General features: G+C 37.2%; 3 non-coding genes across 3 annotated transcripts; 2 read left to right on the top strand and 1 right to left on the bottom strand.

Annotated features, from left to right (window-relative positions):
• The first annotated feature begins 8,271 nt into the window (after positions 1–8,271).
• On the top strand, positions 8,272–8,345 carry Trnan-guu. Its single transcript has one exon. It is a non-coding gene; the product is annotated as a tRNA-Asn (tRNA).
• A 5,691-nt stretch (positions 8,346–14,036) lies between these two features.
• Trnan-guu lies at positions 14,037–14,110 on the bottom strand. The gene has a single exon. It is a non-coding gene; the product is annotated as a tRNA-Asn (tRNA).
• A 3,411-nt stretch (positions 14,111–17,521) lies between these two features.
• Positions 17,522–17,595, top strand: Trnan-guu. Its single transcript has one exon. It is a non-coding gene; the product is annotated as a tRNA-Asn (tRNA).
• Positions 17,596–20,996: the final 3,401 nt, after the last annotated feature.

Genomic DNA, 20,996 nt, shown 5'->3' with positions numbered 1-20,996 from the left:
ATTAATTTTCACCGACAGCCCATAACGACTCCATACTAACGTCTCTTGATCTAGTTGGTTTGTTAACCTTATAACAAAACACCTTCAAAACGTGAATTATTACGTTAGTTAACAATGTTTATAGTCAGTTCAGTATATTGTCATTAAAATTAAAATGCTAACACTTTGGCAGGAACAACATATGTACTGTGGCCAGAAGGAATGATGGTTAATTAGTGTTAAAGCTAATGTCGATTATTAAAGCATAATAAAATTGTACTTTTCAATGCTTTCTGTATGTCATATTAAAAATACTCTACACCAAATCATTATTTTAATACCTACCCTGGGTTTCTGCCAGAGGGTGCGGAGGGTAAACTTACATGTATGTACTAAATAATCTCAGAAATTAATGTGTATATATATATATATATATAATGTTTTATTTTTTCGATAGATTATAGTAACATAATTGCTGTTTAAAATTTATAAAAGTGCATGAAATAAAATGTTCAATAAAAAAAACATTTCAAACCTATAACCACCCAATATACTCCTTTGAATATATTTAGTTTTTACAGGCTCGCAGGAACGACTTGGGGGAGGGGGGGGGGGCACTGACGGACCGGGTATAAACTCTACATCAGATTTTGGTTACAATGGCAAAACTTAATGTGATAAAGAAAAGCTCACAAGTGGAGGGCACCCCCCCCCCCCCCCCCCCCCAGTTCCTACGGGCCTGTTTTATTACGTACCCTCAAATTATTTTCTGGCAGAAAACCTGGTATCTTTGGCAGAGGTTGAAACAATTGGTCGTCTAATTTTCGACTGGTACCATAAAATAATAAAATTAATCACTTTTGGCATCTAGCAATTTAAACCAAAATTAACAATAGTTACCGCATGGAATAAGCATCATATATTATTTTGTTTTACCTGTAATATATTTTCATCAGGACTTGCTTCTTCCTCCATGAATGATTAAAGAAAATAACACTGGATATATTGTAATTATTTTTATTTTATTCCAATATAATATAACAAATGTGTTTTATGTCAGTATGTGGAGCAAATTACCTGAAACAGTTGGTTTGAAATCATGATTACAAAATCCTAAAGATAAAAGGAACTGGTTCCTAACCTCACCCTCTACATAGTATCTACATTTGTATAGGCCTGTAGGAACGATATTTGAAGTGGGGGAGGGGGGGGGGGGGGGGAACAGTCTCTAGTGAGGGATACAAACTAGATTTTTATCTTTATATCATCTTTATTTATGCAAAGTAGTGAAAACTTAAAACATACATTTTCACCCTAGAGTGTGTGGTGGAGAACAAGCCCCTAGGCCCGCCCCTCCCCAGTTCCTACGGGTCTGTTGTATTTTATATTAATAAATGCAAACACTACATAATAATATTGTCGATAAGACATATTAGTTGTAAAGTGTGGCTTCCTTGTCTTCGTCGGCAGTTGATTCATCCGAAATTTCGTCTAAGACAACATTTCCAGGATTAGGGACAAAGTCTCTGATAAGTGGTTCAAACTGATACGGTTTAATGCCATTAGCACAAGCTGGGCACAATTCTTCGTCACTCGAATCGCTAAGTTCGTCCATGCTGCTTGGTAGTTTCTTCAGTTTTCCTCTCATCGATGACGTCACGGGTCTAGCTCATCAATTGTCGACAGTTTCCGGCAAACGTCGGAAATCGGCGAAAAAAAACCCAACCAAGACTGGCACGCTTAACTTAGTCAATAAGGGGAGCGCGGTAGTTGCGTGTTGTGGTTTATGACGGCAAACAATTCATTACGCCGTATATATGGTTTGGTGTCCGGTCTCCTTTAACGTCGTCTGAACACTGTTCACTTTGACTGCAAGCAATGGATGTTTGTCGTTTGGAATATTTTGTATATTAATAACATCAAACAAATCATCACCTAGAGAGCATCGGAAGAGAATAAAACAGTCCTTTGCTAATTTTTTCAACATACTCTCACCGGTTCTAGTTGCGCCGATTTATGGGCAAAATGCTTACACTTTTTACACATTTAAAAAAGTTCAAAACGAAGAGATTCCATATCACTTCTATCATATTCAACAAGTTCAATTACTCGTGCAATAAATACATCTTTTGGTAATGAACCTATTTCACTTTGTAGTGTGTGTAAAATTCCAGAGACATGTCTCTGCATACTGTGTTGTGAACAGTTCAAGTCGGTATTACCTACAACATGGCCGACAACGCCATTACTAAGGGAGTCATCGGGTACATTTACAATCACGTTAATGGGGTGGTCATCGGATGGTGCAGGACAATTCAAACCTGAAACAATGATACCTGGTGTGTTCATCTCTGTAGACACATCAAATCCACCCTCTTTGTCATCTCCAACATTAACTTCTGGACGAAACATTTCAGAGCCTTCGTCCGGTGGCTGACCACTGTCCGCTATTTCCAGGAAGGTCCATTAATTACTGTGGAACATTATTTCTGTCAATCGTTTTCATTCTGTTTATCATACAGTTGTTATTGTTTTGTTTTTAGTCATTTTTGTTGTTTGAATTTGCGATTTACTGATAAAAAAACCCCGTCAACTTTCAAATTTCACTTCTGACCCCAATCGTCCTTTAAGATCTTTGGTGGTCATAAAACCTACTGTAATACTGAACTACCGGTTGTAATGTTTGCCCAATTAATTCACTGTTATCATACAAACATTCCCCACAGCTAATATACCTTACAATTTTGGCAATTGTAAATTCTGATTAGAGATCACCTACCTTTTTTGAAGAGTATACATTTCGCAACGCCTGAGATACTTTAGGACATTCTCGTCATGTGCCGATTTTAATGAATGAATGAATGAATGAATGAATGAATGTTTAACGACACCCCAGCACGAAAAATACATCGGCTATTGGGTGTCAAACTATGGTAATGCAAATAAATAAAGTGATGATCAACATCAATATAAAAATTCAAGGTTTAAACAAAAACAGTGTAAAGAACAATGTAAAGAACTGTGCAAAAACACAAATATCACAGAATTTTACGGATACTGAATTTTACTCAAAACTTCAATTTTGTGCTGTATTGGCCATTCTCAAAGAAAATGTTACACCCCTGCACCACGGTGAGGTTACAGCACGCGCAGGGGTGCCGATTTTAAAGACCGACGTAGAAAAGGTGGTGAGAAAAAAAGAGGAGTGATGCGGGATGCGGAACTTTTTGACGTGCCCCTATCCAACTTAGGTTCGGGCACGGCCGCCCCGGATTTGATCTCTGACATAGCCAGTGAGCAACCCCGGGGCGGGAGAGAGGAGTGATTGGAAGGGTGCGTGTCCATCCCCTGACTACGTCAGTGTTTCTCTGGCTAGATAATGAAACTTTTAATCAACAAAATTGCTCCGCCTTGGATCAAGACACTGGTTATATCACAGTCAGAGGCCAGTGGGTTTTCTAAGTTATTTTGAGAATGGCAGTCCTCTTGAGGACGATGCATGAGGGAATGGATGAATGAATGTTTAACGACACCCCAGCACAAAAATACACTGATGTGCCGTTAAACATTCATTCATTCATTCCCTCATTCATCGCTCGCGAGAGGATTGCCATTCTCAAAATAACTTAGAAAACCCATTGGCCTCTAACTATGCGCTGGAATTAAGATGCATAATGCTATTTTACTTTATTTACTTAATTTCATAGTCTCATTATTATCTAGTGTCGGGTACACTCATACATTTAGTTAAGGATTGTCTGTTATTTCTTTTATGTGCAAACTGTAAATCGACGTAGCCGTTCACACAACAATTGCCATGTTGTTGTTTTTTTGTTGTTGTTTTTTTGTTGGTTGTTTTTTGGGGGGGTTGGGGTTTTTTGTTGGGTTTTTTTTTTAACCATTACAGAATACTTCTCGTGCTCTAAGTGCTTCACAAATAAATGTATTTAATTCCAATTGTGTGTGTGACGTTTTGTGTTTAAGAAAATTGCTATTTTAAATCTACATAGATCACACCTGTATTTGTAGTAGGGCCGCCACGAGTCCAAAATACTGGACTCGAGTACTCGAGGGTCAAACTCGACCCGGACCCGAGTACCCGACAATAGATGAAAATGAGACTAAGGAATAAAGTAAAATACTGGACTCGAGTACTCGAGGGTCAAACTCGACCCGGACCCGAGTACCCGACAATAGATGATAATGAGACTAAGGAATAAAGTAAAATAGCGTTATGAATCTTAATTCCAGTGCTGAACATGGATGCCAAATTATGCCAATGTATTGCATTCCAGTCCTGTGAACATGTACTCGAACGGACATAGATTACAATTAATTTTGAGTGTAGAATGGTGTAAATATATGGTAAAAAGGTCTCAGGTTAGCCTATTTCCCCCGAATATCTGTCATTTTTGCCCGAATTTAAGGTTTTTACCCCCTTGTCTCGTACACTTATAGTCACAATTGATTAAACGCCCGGTTAAGGAGTGTGGTATTATATGTAAATACGGACAGCTAACCAAAATAAGAGAACTACAGTCAGAAGCGGATCTAGGGAGGGACCAGGGGTCCGGCCCCCTCCTAAATTTTACGACAGTTATAATTTTATTAAATATTAATTTTTACACACACGCACCCAAAGCTCCCCCAAAGTTCCCTTGGCATTCCACTTCATGTTATTGCCCCCCCCCCCCTGGATTTTCTGGATCCGCCACTGACGGTGTGAGCTGTGCAACCTGAAGATTAACCGAAGGCTGCGAAACTGTGGCTAATGGATTAGTTTGTGGAATTATTTTCTACACAGTATTATTACTAGTATATTATCTTTAAAAGTATTCTCCTTTGTTCTCGAGGGACATTAATTAATTAATTGTTAAATCTATTGCGTGTTTGTTTATGAAGTGTTGAGCCGACTGCGATGCTGCAGTGGCGTAGCGTGAGCTGGATCGGGGGGGGGGGGGGGGGGGGTCGAATATGAACCAAGTGGACCTTTTCTATTTTGTTTTTGCACCACCAGATACTCCATATGTATAAAGCTGTATGTTTTAGTTCTGAAAGCGGACCATTTGCTTCGGGGGGGGGGGGGGGGGGGGGGTCGAACCCACCGGACCCTACGCCCCTGTGCTGTGCGTGTAAAAGAAACAAAAAACAATGTTGTAATCATAACCGGCCTCGGTGGCGCAGTGGTTAAGCCATCGGCTACAGGCTGGTAGGTTACTAGGTACAGGGATCGCAAGCCCAACCCAGAGCGAGTTCTTAATAAGGTAGGTCACTAGGTGTAAGGCCACTACACCCTCTTCTCTCTCACTAACCAACTAACAACTAACCCACTGTCCTGAACAGACAGTCCAGATAGCTGAGTTGGGTGCCCAGGACAGCGTGGTAGAACCTTAATTGGCTATTCTCGGAACCGAACATACGGGTACTTCGACCCCTGGCCGCCATTGTTTATCACGTGACGCGGTGAAGCTTCTCCTTAGTTACGTATGGTTTGATAGTAAAATGAGGCAACTTTGGTCGATCATTTATAACAGTTAACAGTCACGATGCCTAAAACATGTTGTGCAGTTGGCTGCATAAACCATAACGTGATGTTAAAAAAAATATCGTTTTACAAATTTGCAAAAGAAGAGACTAGGCGCCGCTTGTGGGTAGGGTCATTAAAACGACAAACCTGATGGAATTCCATGGCTTCCCTCACAGAATGTGACTACGTTGACTTTAATGTTGTTGCTTGTTGACACCAACAGAGATTAATTTAGCAAACAAAATGGTTAAAGCATGTGCAGTGATAAAAATCCCACATTATACTGTAAATAAAATGCACAATTCCATCGTCTTCCATGACCCCCCCACCCACCCCCCCCCCCACCCACAAAACGATGCATCCAGTTCTTGAATAAACAGTATATTCCTCTATCATTACATTTGTGTGGTCTTTATTTTTCATTTAATCTTAGTTTCTTGGATATTATCTATACTTGTATTTATTTTGCCATATTACAGCTACTACATCTTATTTATTTTTTAAATTTTAAAATAAAAGTTTATACTGCTAAATTACACACATATAATAATTATAATATAGGCCTAAATTCTTGTTTAAACTTTAATTATTATTTTTGCAAATGTGTCTGTAGCAGGCCTGCGGTAAGAAAATATAGGTAGTTCCCCCTCCCCCCCCCCCCCCCCCCCCCTCTCTCTCTGAGCTCTCAGTGTCTCTAGTATTTACTTTGGTGCAGAGGGTAAATAATGTGTGTGCCTTTGTTTCAGTATATATCTCTCTATATATATACATACATACATACAATAGATTATATATATATATATATATATATATATATATATATATATATATATATATATATATATAGATAGATAGATAGATAATATATATATATATATATATATATATATATATATATATATATATATATATATATATATATACACACACACACACACCTACATACATACATGTACACATAAATCTAAAAATACATTAAAATCTATTCTATTGTGGATCAATGTAATTTGGTGGTTGTGGTACATTTGTAGATTTTGCTTGTTCAAGTTAGAGGACATACCTTTTTACATATATATGTAGTTTCATGGTATTCTACAGTTCAGTGTGTGTGTGTGTGTATGTGTGTGTGTGTGTGTGTTTGTGTGTGTAATCTGCTTTAGGAATTACCTGCAATAAAATGAATGGTCAACTGCCATATCTGATATTTGTTTTTCATTTTGAAAACACTGTTTGACATGGAGAATATAGCATTTAACCATCTCATTCATATATTTTCCTTGAATATGCTACATACGTGCATCTACATGAGGTAATTTAACCCGGGTTAAAAGCAACTTAGGTTAAATATGTGTAGTCTAGTAGAAGGCATACCGATAGAGATTAGTTTATTAACAACCATGATATTTGGCTCCTTTCTCCAGCTGTATACTATTAAAAATTAGTTTTGTAGATATTACTTAAATTGAATTGCAATAACAATTCCAATACAGCATAAGAAAATATCTGCAATATCCATTGTGACTAGATATAAAACAACACCATTATTATATATGTATTAACCATTATTTACTCAGGTAAGTTTTTGTGTTTTATTACTAAATATACCAGGTTAAACCCTATTATTAAAACATTTGCATGTTTGTTAGACGAGGTAACACTTGTTTTATTAGGTTGTAGACCTCGACATGAAAATAACCGAGGGAACTGATTATTTGCTCCCTAACGTAGTTTATGGGGGGAGGGGCAATTTAAAATATTACCATATTGATACTACATATATATAAATTCACATGCCAAAGGGAACTAAATATTATTCTCCTTGAACTAATCTCAGTTGTGATGGGTAAGTAGAGAGAGATATTGCTCCCCCTAGATGTCAAGGTCTGAGGATGGCTATATTTTATTATTGCTATTTTCTTTTTGCCTACATTCAACCGGTAAGGAAGGGCAACATCATGTGGTAATTTTGCAATCTGTAAAAACAAAAGCATTTCATTATTTCAAGAAACTGTATTTTGTTTTAAGAATAAAAGAATGTATTCAGTGGAACATTATACTGTTGCCATTACATCTATATAATAAGATATGAGAATAATACTATTGTAATTTTGAAGTTGTAAAGTAACAACTTTGCTATTGTTTAATTATTACATACTATTTGGAAATAAAACAATTATTAAATCATAAAAATAATTAACTTAATCATGCATACAAATTTTATTATAAATACAAATTATATATTTTGTAGCCCACATCATAATTATTATATTAATAATTATCTTATTATTTCAAAATTGTTAAAATTTATAATTAACATTACCTGAAAATTGCATCAACAAAAATTATATTCTGCCCAACCTGCCGTACCCTCGACATTCAAAGTACACGGAAACACATCGGTACTAAATATAGATTATACTAATTCAGATTCCCGTTGTTCGTTTCTCTTATATGGCAACCCAAGCTGTTATAATACTCATAAGACATACTGCAACTATGTGTTAGCTACAGAAAATAAATGACAATATGTAAGGCATGTAAAAAGTTAATATGATAACTTTATTCTATGTAAACCAGTAATCACTAAGGCTTTGCTTCACCCCCAAAGACCCGTATGATCGGTAACTAGGCCGTGTGACGTCACGCCGGTTCCGAGAATAATCACGAAAATAAGTTGAAATGAATGTAATCATATCACTACAGATGTGTGACCTCGTACTACTATACCTAGAGTAGTCGATGTTATTAATAACCACTACCATTCAGTCTCTGTGGCGCAATCGGTTAGCGCGTTCGGCTGTTAACCGAAAGGTTGGTGGTTCGAGTCCACCCAGTGACGAATAATTTTTGTTGTTTTTATTTTTATTTTTTAGATTATTTGGTAAATAGAAAGAAAGAAAGAAATGTTTTATTTAACGACGCACTCAACACATTTTATTTACGATTATATGGCGTCAGACATATGGTTAAGGACCACACAGATTTTGAGAGGAAACTCGCTGTCGCCACTTCATGGGCTACTCTTTCCGATTAGCAGCAAGGGATCTTTTATTTGCGCTTCCCACAGGCAGGATAGCACAAACCATGGCCTTTGTTGAACCAGTTATGGATCACTGGTCGGTGCAAGTGGTTTACATCTACCCATTGAGCCTTGCGGAGCACTCACTCAGGGTTTGGAGTCGGTATCTGGATTAAAAATATCATGCCTCGACTGGGATCCGAACCCAGTACCTACCAACCTGTTGACCGATGGCCTAACCACGACGCCACCGAGGCCGGTTTGGTAAATAGAATGCCAGTATGCTGTGTCAGTGTATAGTGTAATTTTTTTTTAATCAATTGTGGAATTTATAATAAATAACCAACTGTTTCTTGAAACATTATTTATGAAAATTTGAGGGTAGACAATTTCGTATTTGGCTTTCAAAAATAAAACAAAAAACGAATTAGAAATTAAACTATGTGAACAAAATAAAAACATTGTAAAAGATCATCTGAGATGTACTAATTAATGGTATTAAAAGAGAGAAACTCAATATTCCTTTACGAGCAAAATGGCTAAAGGGGAACACTAACACTATTTGCAACATGGAATTTAAGAATTTTAGAGACCGACATGTCGTTCTAGTAGAGAAGTTGTTTGATCAGGGTATCACAAGACTCCTGGGGCCATTTAATGATATGACGCATCACGGACTAAAACGATATCTGATGCAATACCCTATTTTGATCTTAAGCTTGTACATGCTTTGCATCTTTTGGGTGAAAATCTTGTACATAATAACGTTTCATTTATGGACTTGGTGGATCGGGTGCCACCGGTGGAGCAGAATATGCTCAACTTTCGCGAACACCTGATATCATCACTGTTTCACAGTGATTCATAAGACTATGCCATCACAGCTGTATATATATTCCACTGAGCTCTATCCTGTGTAAGTCTGGATTTTCTATGCTTGTCTTGGGAATGGCAGTCCTCCTACAGGTTGTGTAGGAGGTTAGGGATGACACACCCTGTTACGGATATCCTAGGGAAGTGGCGGTCCTCCTAAGGATGAGCACCTGATAGTGGATCATGGAAAGTAATCTTAATTTTGCTAAAATATCCTTTCGACTCTGCTCTGTGCAGCAGAGATACGAATTTGATTACGGAATACGGTTTTGTCACTCTGATAAACTGCATTTATAAAATGCTTTCATTGTGCATCGTTAACAGAATAAAACAGATCCTGGGGAAAAAATAATACATATCGAGCAAACTGGTTTTGTAAAAGGAAGGTATAGTGGAGAAAACAAGACTAATATAAAATTATATAGTGTATTATGCAATGTGTTGAACTAAATAACATTTCTGGATTATTACTACTTATATACTTTAAAAAAAAGTATTTGATTCGTGATCATTTATAAAAAACACCAAAAAAACCCACTTAGTATTTTAAATGTCTGTCTATGAACGATTGGGTCAAAGCGTTTTAAAATAATTCTATGTCAAGAAGTTTACAAAATGATTTTTATCTGAATCAATCAGTTTGAAATGGGGATGCAGGCGAGGCGACCTACTATCACTATACATATTTATTATGAGTGCTGAAATTCAATTATTAGTAGTAATAACCCAACTATAAAATAAATAGTGAAAAATAGTTAATATTGCAATATGCTGAGTCGTTTGATACGAGGTAACTGCTGCCACTAGTGATGCAATGCAGCCCTGAGATGTAGATGAAAACCCTTTCTAGGAATAATTCAAACAGAACTTGCATTTTTATCAAACTATTAAAGGTATAAAATAAGAAATAGGGGATCAGCTCTATGTTCCCTCGGCTAGGGTCAAGGTTCGCGTTAGTTGAGGGAACATAGACATGATCCCAAAAATAGTTAATATCGCAATATGCTGACGACACGTGTTTCACTTTAGATGAGTCTACCAAGTCCTTTCAAACGTACGCTAACGTAATTAGACTACTATGAATATATTTCAGGCTTAAACTCAGAGTATGTAGGTTATATACATAAATTATTCTAAATCCAAATAATATTTTATGGATTGGAAACCAAAAATTTGCTAAAGTTGTTTATCACAATATATCATGGAAATTAAACTGGGACGCAACACATTTCAGTTAATTTAAAACAAATCATTGTACTTAATTATGAATCTAAACTACAAGAACTTCAAAACGCCATGAAATTATGGTATTTTTTAAAAACCAACAGTCATAGGGAGAATAATGTTATAACAAAACACCCATTAATAATACATAAAATAGCACATTTTTGTAATAGCATTGCCTGATCCTGGAGAAATGTTGTTAAAACATTTAAATACACAATATTATTTTAAAATTAAAGCATGATTTAATAACTCAAGACTATAAAGCACGATATCTCAAAATGATAAATAATAATATAAAATTAAAAGAGGAACTTGATCATAAAGAATATGTTGAATTGGTTATGGAAACTATACACTTATAAATTAATTAAGCATCCCTTGAAATAATAAAGGACACCGATTTACCTTTCGATAAAAATGCAAGTTTTGTTTCACTTATCCCTAGAAAGGTTTTTCATCTACATGATGTTCTGGTAGCCTTGGGGGCTGCATTGCATCGCTAGTGGCAGCAGTTACCTCATATCAAACGACTTGCCAAGGAAACGAGAAGGTTAAAGGCCGTTATTCGGGAACGTGGCGGTTCCCCTCGCTATTGATTTGTTTTGTACTGGGCGGGCGGGATGTAACACAGTGGTATTTAGCTCTCGCCTGATGTGCGGTCGATCTAGGATCGATTCCCGTCGTTGGACCCATTGAGTTATTCTTGTTCCAGCCAGTGCATCACGACTGATATAAAGGCCGTGGTATGTGCTCTCCTGTGTGTGTGATTGTACATATAAAATATCCTTTGCTACCAATGAGAAAATGTAGCGGGTTTCCTCTCTATTTGTTAACATTACCAAATGTTTTATATCCGATAGCCGATGATTAATAAATCCATTGGCTCTAGTGGTTTTGTTAACAAAAAATCCTTTAGCTTTTGGACTTGGATTGTCATTATGAGAAACAATGAACGTTGTCTGAGAGAATTGGTGAATTATAGCTGATCGTAGAATGTTCAACATTTTGGTTACTGTGGCTCCCATTTTGCCTCAAATTCAGTACTGTCAAAACTGTGTTATTAACGCCATTAAAAACTTGAACACTGCTATCATTATTTGTGTTTTTGTTACTTAAAGAGACATTCCCGAGTTTGCTGCATTGTAAGATGTTTCCGACTAATAAAATATTTCTACGATTAAACTTACATATTAAATATATTTTCTTGTTTAGAATATCAGTGTCTGTATATTCAATGTGTTTCAGGTCGTCTTAATATTTGTACGAAGCCCAAACTGGATTTTGTCTTCAAATAATTTCGTACGTATATAAAAAAGGAAATAAAATGAAATTTAACCTAGAACATATACTAGAACGATCAAAAACACGTTTAATATACAGCCACTAATATTTTATGCAGTCGTCAAAAAAGTCTCTATTAGTCTATAACATCCTAAACATTACAGCAAACTCAAGAATGTCCCTTTAAAATACACTCAGATAACATGAACTTTACCGCCATGCTTCACATTGGATCTGGGTAAGAACATTTTATTTTATGACAAGTCATGGTAGAAACACATTTGGGGGGGGGGGGGGGGGGGGGGGGTCTTAAATTATGTTTTCTGTCTTGACGTAGTCGGGATTTTATATGGGGGGAGGGGCACATTATATACGAGTCGTGCTATGGGGAGACGGGCAAGTAGAAAAGGTAGTGTGGGGTGGCGAAGAGGTGTGATAGGGTGGAGCGCATGGCCTCTTCGCCATCCCCTGACTACGCCAGTGTTTCTCGGTGTATATCATGAAACCTTTAATCAATACAAATGCACCACCCTGTGTGTGTGTGTGTGTGTGTGTCTGTCTGTCTGTCTGTCTGTGTGTCTGTCTGTCTGTCTGTCTGTGTGTCTGTCTGTGTGTCTGCCTGTCTGTCTGTCTGTCTATCTGTTTATGTGTGTGTGTCTGTGTGTGTCTGTCTGTCTGTCTGTCTGTGTGTGTGTGTGTGTGTGTCTCTCTCTCTCTCTCTCTCTCTCTCTCTCTCTCTCTCTCTCTCTCTCTCTCTCTCTCTCTCTCTCTCTCTCTCTCTCTCTCTCATTCTCATATAACATTATATACTTTCATTCACTCTAGATACTTGTTAAAATCCAGGTCCTTGTGAATACATTATATTTTAATAATTCTTTCTATAAAGTAGTAACTACATCATGTGTGTATAAATTGTTTATATAATTACTGTAACAACCCATATCTTCTCCCTTTGCGTGGGTTGATATTTGTCAACAAGGGAATGGTCAAGAAAATAATAAACAGTTAAAAAAAGGAATAATGGAAAAATGTAGCGGGTTTCCTCTTTAAGATATGTCGGAATTACAAAATGTTTGACATCCAATAGCTGATCAATGTGCTCTAGTGGTGTCGTTATACAAAACAAATTATAACTTTTAACTTTAACTTTTTATATTGTTTATATCATCAATCCTGCCGTTAATGAACAATGGATTATTACTATACATAGACCTGCGCTACCGTTATTCTATGTTAGGTGCGGATCCAGGAGGGGGAGGGGGGCGTATATCAATAGCATTTCGACCTTTGCCGTTAAGTTAAGAAATTTGCCGGAAAGGTTGCCATAAAAACGCAGGGCCGTACCCTCCGGGGGCAGGGGGAGCAGTTGCCCCCCTAAGAATCTCAGGATTTTGATCAGGGTACGGCCCTAAAGCGACAATAATCCTTTGACGTGACGTCAACAATGCTTTGACGTTTCAATATGATTATTGATGTCAAAGCGATACTACGTACATTCTTAAGAATACAGTTTAACTTGAGAAATGTACGATCAGAATCGCTGTTTGACATTTATAAGCATATTTAATGTGTATGAATTTAACATATCTGTGCATGGTTCCAAATGCATCTTTAATGTAGCAATAACGACTGATAACTGCTGTGCTGCTGTTCTGTGTCGGATGGATATTTCATTAGAGGTAAATGTTTATTTGTTTGTTTATTTGATTGTTTGTTTATCAAGACCGTTGAAGTTGGAGGTGGGATGCGTAGGCATCAGAGGCGGATCCAGAAAGGATCGCAGGGGTCGCATTAGCCCCACCCCCGCTAGTTTGAAGTGCCCTTTTAAAATACTTTTTGGAGACTTGTTTTTAATTCATCATGCACAACACAATATGTAACACTAAATTGCCCTGAAATTGCATCTCTGATCACCCTAATAATTCAAAATTGTCCGGACAACAGATGGGTACATCAGATGGTTCATCGATAAGGCAGAAACGTGAAATAAAATTAACATTGTTTCATCATGAAAATAAATTTCCTTTCAAAAACATCCGACAAGGCTAAAGATTTGGGTTAGGCCTACTTTCTTCTTATATTAGTAAAAGTATCCAAAACCACAAAACAAAAAACAAAATATTAGTCATTCGTCCCTGGGTGGGCTCGACCCACCAACCTTTCGGTTAACAGCCGAACGCGCTAACCGATTGCGCCACAGAGACCTGTCAAGCTCACCGACTGAAATGTCAGCTACTTTAGACAATACTATTGTCAATAGATGTAGATACCGTTGACAACCATCCTTGATATATATATATATATATCAAGGATAGCAAATTAAGAACGAAGGAATTTGACATTGGGGACACCGGCCTCGGTGATATTCTGGCTAAGCCACCGGACTTAAGGATGGTAGGTACTGGGTTCGTTACACCGACTCCCACCAAGAGTGAATTTAACGACTCATCGGGTAGGTGTAAGACCACTACAACGACTTCTCTCTCACTAACCACTAACAACTTACCCACTAACCTGATTAAAGTCGCAGAACCTAGTTTCAACCCGTACAAATGGACAGCAAGTTTAGTTAATCTACAAACCTGTAACACATCGAAATAAAGTTACAACATCCAGGTTAAATCATATAGATCATATACATTTAAATATCAACACATTAATATATAATTAATATCTTCAAAGCAATCCAACATTTCATTGCTGAAAGCAAATGTTTTGACCAATAAAACTGTCCACCTTCTCCTTTATTCTTCTTGTTTCTCTAGCTCTGATTTATATACAAATATTTACATTTCGACAGGTTAAGAATACAACAGTTTTACTTGTTTTCAACACTAAATGCACATCTTGTAATTTTTCTCAACATGTTCATGTTGACCAATCATTACTTCAGTTGTATAATGTAAGGAAAGGTCATCTGTTTATATATATCATATATAAATATTGATTAGACCAAAGTTACAACATAGTGAAACAAGAGTCTGAGACGGTGAAATGCCGTTAACTCGATTCCATAACCATTACTTCTCAGACGCACGACCGTTTTTTAAAATATGAAATACTAGTGTGTATATATATATATATATATATATATATATATATATATATATATATATATATATATATATATATATATATATATATTATCAGTATCATCGTTTGGGTTCCAGTGTTTCTCTTCCAGTGTGGTTCGAGTATAGGTTTTGTAATATGCTTCATGCTTACGAAATCTCCCTGGAAATTAGGTCCTCGGTTCTATTTTAGTGAGCATATCATGGCCATCATGCAATTCAGCAGCTCTTTTAAAAGTATTTTCAGCTGTTTTGGTAACAAGAGCAATTGGATATTGTTTTGGTTTTTTATTTTACACTCATGATGTTTTTGTCACAAATTCCACATGTTTCTACAAATAAAGCTCGTGATGAGGTTGCGTGAGTATGAAACCGAAGATGATGCGAGCTATTGGCGCCAGATGATGAAACATCTGCTTTTGGGTTTCCGATATTCTTTGCTTTAGTGAAGTTTTGGTAACATTGTTGATGATATCCATGCTTTTGATGATCAAATGTAGGAATTGGGATTAATTCACTGTTTGGTAGTGTATGCAGAGGCGGATCTGGGGGGGGGGGGGCAGCATCCCCCCCCCCCACACACATTTGGCAATAGTTATACTTTTATAATATATATTTTTTTTTTTTTTTTACGATCCCCCTCCAAACCTCCCCCAAAGTTCCCTTGGCATTCCACCTCATGTCAATGGGGCCTCCTCTAAATGGATTTTCTGGATCTGCCACTGGTATGATGTTTACAAGAATCCAACTGACGTGGGTTCTCATATGGGTATATATAAACATCTTTACGTCAATACACGCTGGATTGCGATGTATACCTTCAAAATAGTAACGTATTTTACTGTGGATACATTAGCCTAACTAAGAAATATTAATATACCAGACAGAATTTATAATTTTAATATCAAATAACTTAAAACGAGACTTTTTGAAGAAATATATTTGAAATTTAAGGAGTCGGGTTTATTTTCTAGTGTGTTTGTACTTAAAGAATGCATGACGATGATAAAGATTTGTAAATCGATACCACTTGCATGATGCCAGACTTAACTGAACGACAGCCAATGCATATGCATAAACATTAATACACAAATGCCACATTTTATTAGCCGGTTCTCGTGTACGTGCGTAAATTTTTTTACGTCTAAAGACGTTGCATTGCGATGTATACCTTCAAAACAGATATGCATTTTAATGTGAATACATTGGCCTAACTAAGAAATATTAATATATTGATAACAAATCCATATCATATAATTTGAAGAAATCTGTTTGAAATTTAAGGGGTTTCTTTTCTAGCGTGTTTGAACTTAAAGAAAGCATTATGGGTCAAATGGTTATACTCATTGGACCGCTATTGCATGTAGCTATCCGACGATACAATAATCGTGCTATAACTTAACTGAGCATTGAGAAAATGGCTATTAAACATCAGTGTACGAATGAAAGAGTATAAGATGCAAAATGAGCGTGGGTTACACCACTAAAAGAGGCTAAAATGCCATTTTGCCCCCTAGTTGGCACGATCAACAGGCAGATCCCATCTACGCCCATGAAAGAATTCATTTATAGTCATTTTTATGCGTCCAATGAAAGTCCAAGCACGCTGCCCCGAGTACAGACTGTCTGTACATGAGAGTGAACCAGTGGTTAGTGAGCCGCGAACCCAGCACCTATCAGCCTTTAAGTCCCGCGATTAATGCCAGTGACCAGATTTCAGAATACACAGCTAGGCAACAGTTTACAGGGGTTTTTTTGATTAGTGATGGCTATTTTAGTTTTAGTGAAGTGCTGTCTTGGCCTGTCTTTTCATGACATATTTTATACTAGTAACTAAAAACGTTCACTTCTACAGGCAAAAAAAAAAGTTATAAGAATGAATTTGTCAAATTAACATACAAGGCATAATTGAACTTATAGGCGAAGATATACGGTAAATGTTAAACATTCATTCCCTGCCTTTCACTTAGTTCAGAATGCATATTAAACCAGTTTCATTCTACGTCCGCCTTCACCGACTATAATGGGCTTTAACCGAATCATGCGAATGCTATAATTTAATTATAATGCCCACTGAAACTGGTCTCTCTTACTTAGTGTGAAGTTAGTCCAGAGGGATGTAGTAAGTGTGGGTTTTTTTTAGAAATGTACCCCGTGTACTAGTTCATAAAAATAAACTCGAATGTAAATGCACATTACTGAGTTTATAGAGCCGACGACATTTTGAATTTCCATTCGCAAACAGAGCCGTTCCGAGTAATTTCAGTAATGTAAATGTGCATTTACATTCGAGTTTATTTTTATGAACTACCCCGTGTACTAGCTAGGTTTCTCCATGCTTCTGTACATACATCTAAATACTAGTAAACTTCATGATTTTAACGATACACAGCTCGTAAACCTTTTAAGAAAAATAGTTTGCAGATATTTGACTAAAAGCATTGCCACGTTCAAACACATTTATCATTGGTCAAAAAGTTGTGTTACAATGTAGGACAAGCTATTGTCTACTATAGCCGATATTTTTACCGGTCAGTATGGTCTGTCTCTGTGGCGCAATCGGTTAGCGCGTTCGGCTGTTAACCGAAAGGTTGGTGGTTCGAGCCCACCCAGGGACGATATATATTTTTCTTTTTTTATGATTTTTAGGGGTGGTGGGGATCATACTAAATTGCAACATTTTTAAAATATTGTTTTATTTTGTTGTCATTATTTTACAGTTTAATCAGATTCAATTACTAATACAATAATGTTAGGGTTTTTTAAATATCAGCTATATCCTGCAGAGCCTCGCAGAATTTCCCATTTGTACCTTCACAGGATAAAGCCAGGATGTTACTAACTAGTTATTCTCTATTTATTGCACCACGTTCAGAAGGGTGTCCTTTATATTAGGTAAAACAATGCTTGCTTTCTATTATATGTTAAAAGCAAACTGATAGGTGGGGAGGATTTTCTTTTGTATACAAATGCTAGTATACGGAAATTTGCAACTATAACAATATTTTGGGGGGAAATGAGCACATACAAACATTTTATGTTGTGGGTTAACTTTTCTTCAAACATATGACACACACCACAGCTTTTGGAATATCAGCTAGAATGGACAAATAAAGTGGTGTGTATTTCAGGAAAGTTTGCAGGGTGTGAATTAAAGAAAAAACTACTGTGATGCCAGAAGCCAAGGCTGACTTTCATTATAGAGAGTGGTAGCAGGTTCACTTGATGTGCGGTCGGTCTAGGATCGATCCCCGTTCATGGACCCATTGGGCTATTTCTTGTTCCAGCCAGTGCTCCACAACTGGTGTCACAAAGGCTGTGGTATGTACTATTCTGTCTGTTGGATGGTGTATATAAAAGATCCCTTGCTGCTAATCAAAAAGAGTAGCCCATGAAGTGGTGGCAGTGGGTTTCCTTTCTCAATATATGTGTGGTCCTTAACCATATGTCTGACGCCATAAAACTGTAAATAAAATGTGTTGAGTGCATCATTAAATAAAACATTTCCTTCTTCTTCATTATAGAGATTTTTTGTTTTAATTTTTCAAACAGAATTTGTGAGGGTGCAAAATTCCCACCAGGGTGAGGCACTAGTTAAATAAATTTAAACTATTCACAGAACAATCAAATTCATTGGCCAGTGTAGCTTTGGTGCCCAACTGCAGGTGGCCACAGATCACAGTGTATACATGTGTCATTAATTAGTTGCTGAATAAATGCTGGTCACACCAAAGATGGTGCTGTTGTACCGGCCTTGGTGGTGCAGTGGTTAAGCCATCAGACTACAGGCTGGTAGGTACAGGGTTCGCCTCCCAGTACCGTCTCCCACCCAGAGCAAGTTCTTAGGACTCAATGGGAAGGTGTAAGACCATTACACCCTCTGCTCTCTCACTAACCACTAACAACTAACAGCTAACCTACTGTCCTGGACAGAGCCCAGATAGTTGAAGTCTTGTCATTTGGTTGACCAAAGTCTGGAAATATATCCGCACACGTAGTCTTCTGTTACACTGTGATCAGTTTATGGCAGACAGCTTTGAAGTGGAAACTATTAAAACTGGATATACCAGTCGTGGTGTACTGGGTGGAGCGAGAAATAGTCAAATGGGCCCACCAATGGGGATCGATCCCAGACCAACCGCACATCAAACAAATGATTTACCACTGGGCTACCTCCCTCCCCTTGGCAAGTAAAAGTTCACTATGACAATTTTTCTCTCTCCATATAAACATTTAACCAGTATTAACCCGTTTTTGATTGGACCAAAGAAATATGTGTACTCTATAAGGCCAAACACATTTTTGTTATCTCCCAAGTTCAAGGGCTATAACTTTGCAACTCTACACGATAAAGCTATACCCAAAATTTCAGCTCAGTATCTTGAGGCATTGCAAAAAAAATAAAATGCTGGAAACTGTATGTGGCAGTCCCACAGACAGATGGACAGACAGAGACAAAACCTATGGATAGGTGGAGGATAGAGTATAGATAAGGCATTCTTTTGGACAGTGTGTGAAGAATATTCACCTAAGGTAGCATAATCAATTGTCTTTGGTTGATGACATGGTATGTGCTATCCTGTCTGTGGGAAAGTGCATATAAAAGATCTCTTGCTGCATTAGGAAACATGTAGCGCGTTTCCTTCGATGACGAGTCATAATTACCAACTGTTTGACATCCAATGGCCGATGATCAATTAATCAATGTGCTCTAGTGGTGTCGTTAAATAAAACAAACTTTGGTTGGTGGACTTGTTTCTTTCTTGTCCCATATCTCATAGGGGTGTGATATAGCCCAGTATTAAAGCGCTCTCTTGATGTACGGTTGGTTAATGTGCCCTATTTCTCATTCCAGCCAGTGCACCAAACTGGTATATCAAAAGCTGTGATATGTGCCATCATGTCTGTGGGATGGTGCATATAAAAGATCTCTTGCTACCAATGGTAAAAATGTAGCATGTTTCTTCTCTAAGACTACTGTATATGTCAAAATTATAAAATATTTGACATCAAATAACCGATGATTAATAAATCAATATGCTCTTCAAAGGTGGTAGTACTAATGTAGAGACCTGTCTGTGAAAAATTACACATAAAACAGAGATCACACTGGAAAAACATTTATTTTATATTGTAGACTATTTCCTTGAAAGTTACTAAATAAGTGGCCAGTTTAAAGTAAATTTTGGTATTCTAAGACTAATTATAAGAAACGTTATAGCCACTTTATTTTAAAATTTGCAATTGGCTAAATTGGCAGTGGAAAGGATGAGAAGGGTGTTTTGCAGCAGCAGGATTCCTCTCTCTTTCTCCATCTCTCATTCATTTCAACTTATTTTCGTGCTTATATCCAATTAAGGTTCAAGCATGCAGTTGTGGGCACACCTCAGCTATCTGTCAAAGACAGTGGGTTAGTTTGTTAGTGGTTAGTGAGAGAGAAGAGAGTGTAGTGGTCTTACACCTACCTAATGAGTCATTAAAATGTGCTCCGAATGGGAGCCGGTACCGGGCTGCGAAACCTGTACCTACCAACCTTGTCCTATGGCTTAATCACAACCCTACCGAGACCAGTCTCTATTTCTCAACCAAGTCTTGAAATAACAATTTGTTAAACACACAATAGCCATACATGTAGTTTAAAAAGGTGCTGAGGTGTCATTAGCAAATATTCCTTTCTCAGTACCCACTCAAACCCATGGTGCTTGGTGGGAAGGACTCAAAACACTGCATAAAGTATTCTCTTTTTAATCATTATGTCAACATTACTGGCAACATCCACCACCACCCCCCCACCCCTCGACCAGCCTCAGTGGAAGGTATTGGGTTCACACCCTGGCACCACAAAGCTAAGGTGTGTGATCAGGACAATGTCTCTAACCACAGTTCAGTGGGTTTAAGCATGCAAAAAGACTCAATTGAATGAATACCCCACTTAGGAGTGATAGCTAGTACACCAACACTCCACTTGGCACTGGGTTCGTGTTCAAAAATCCGAGGCAATGAGGGAATTTTTTTTCAT

The sequence above is a fragment of the Gigantopelta aegis genome, chromosome 6, assembly GCF_016097555.1.
Source record: "Gigantopelta aegis isolate Gae_Host chromosome 6, Gae_host_genome, whole genome shotgun sequence".
NCBI lineage: Eukaryota > Metazoa > Mollusca > Gastropoda > Neomphalida > Peltospiridae > Gigantopelta > Gigantopelta aegis.
This window is presented reverse-complemented; position numbering and strand designations above follow the sequence as displayed.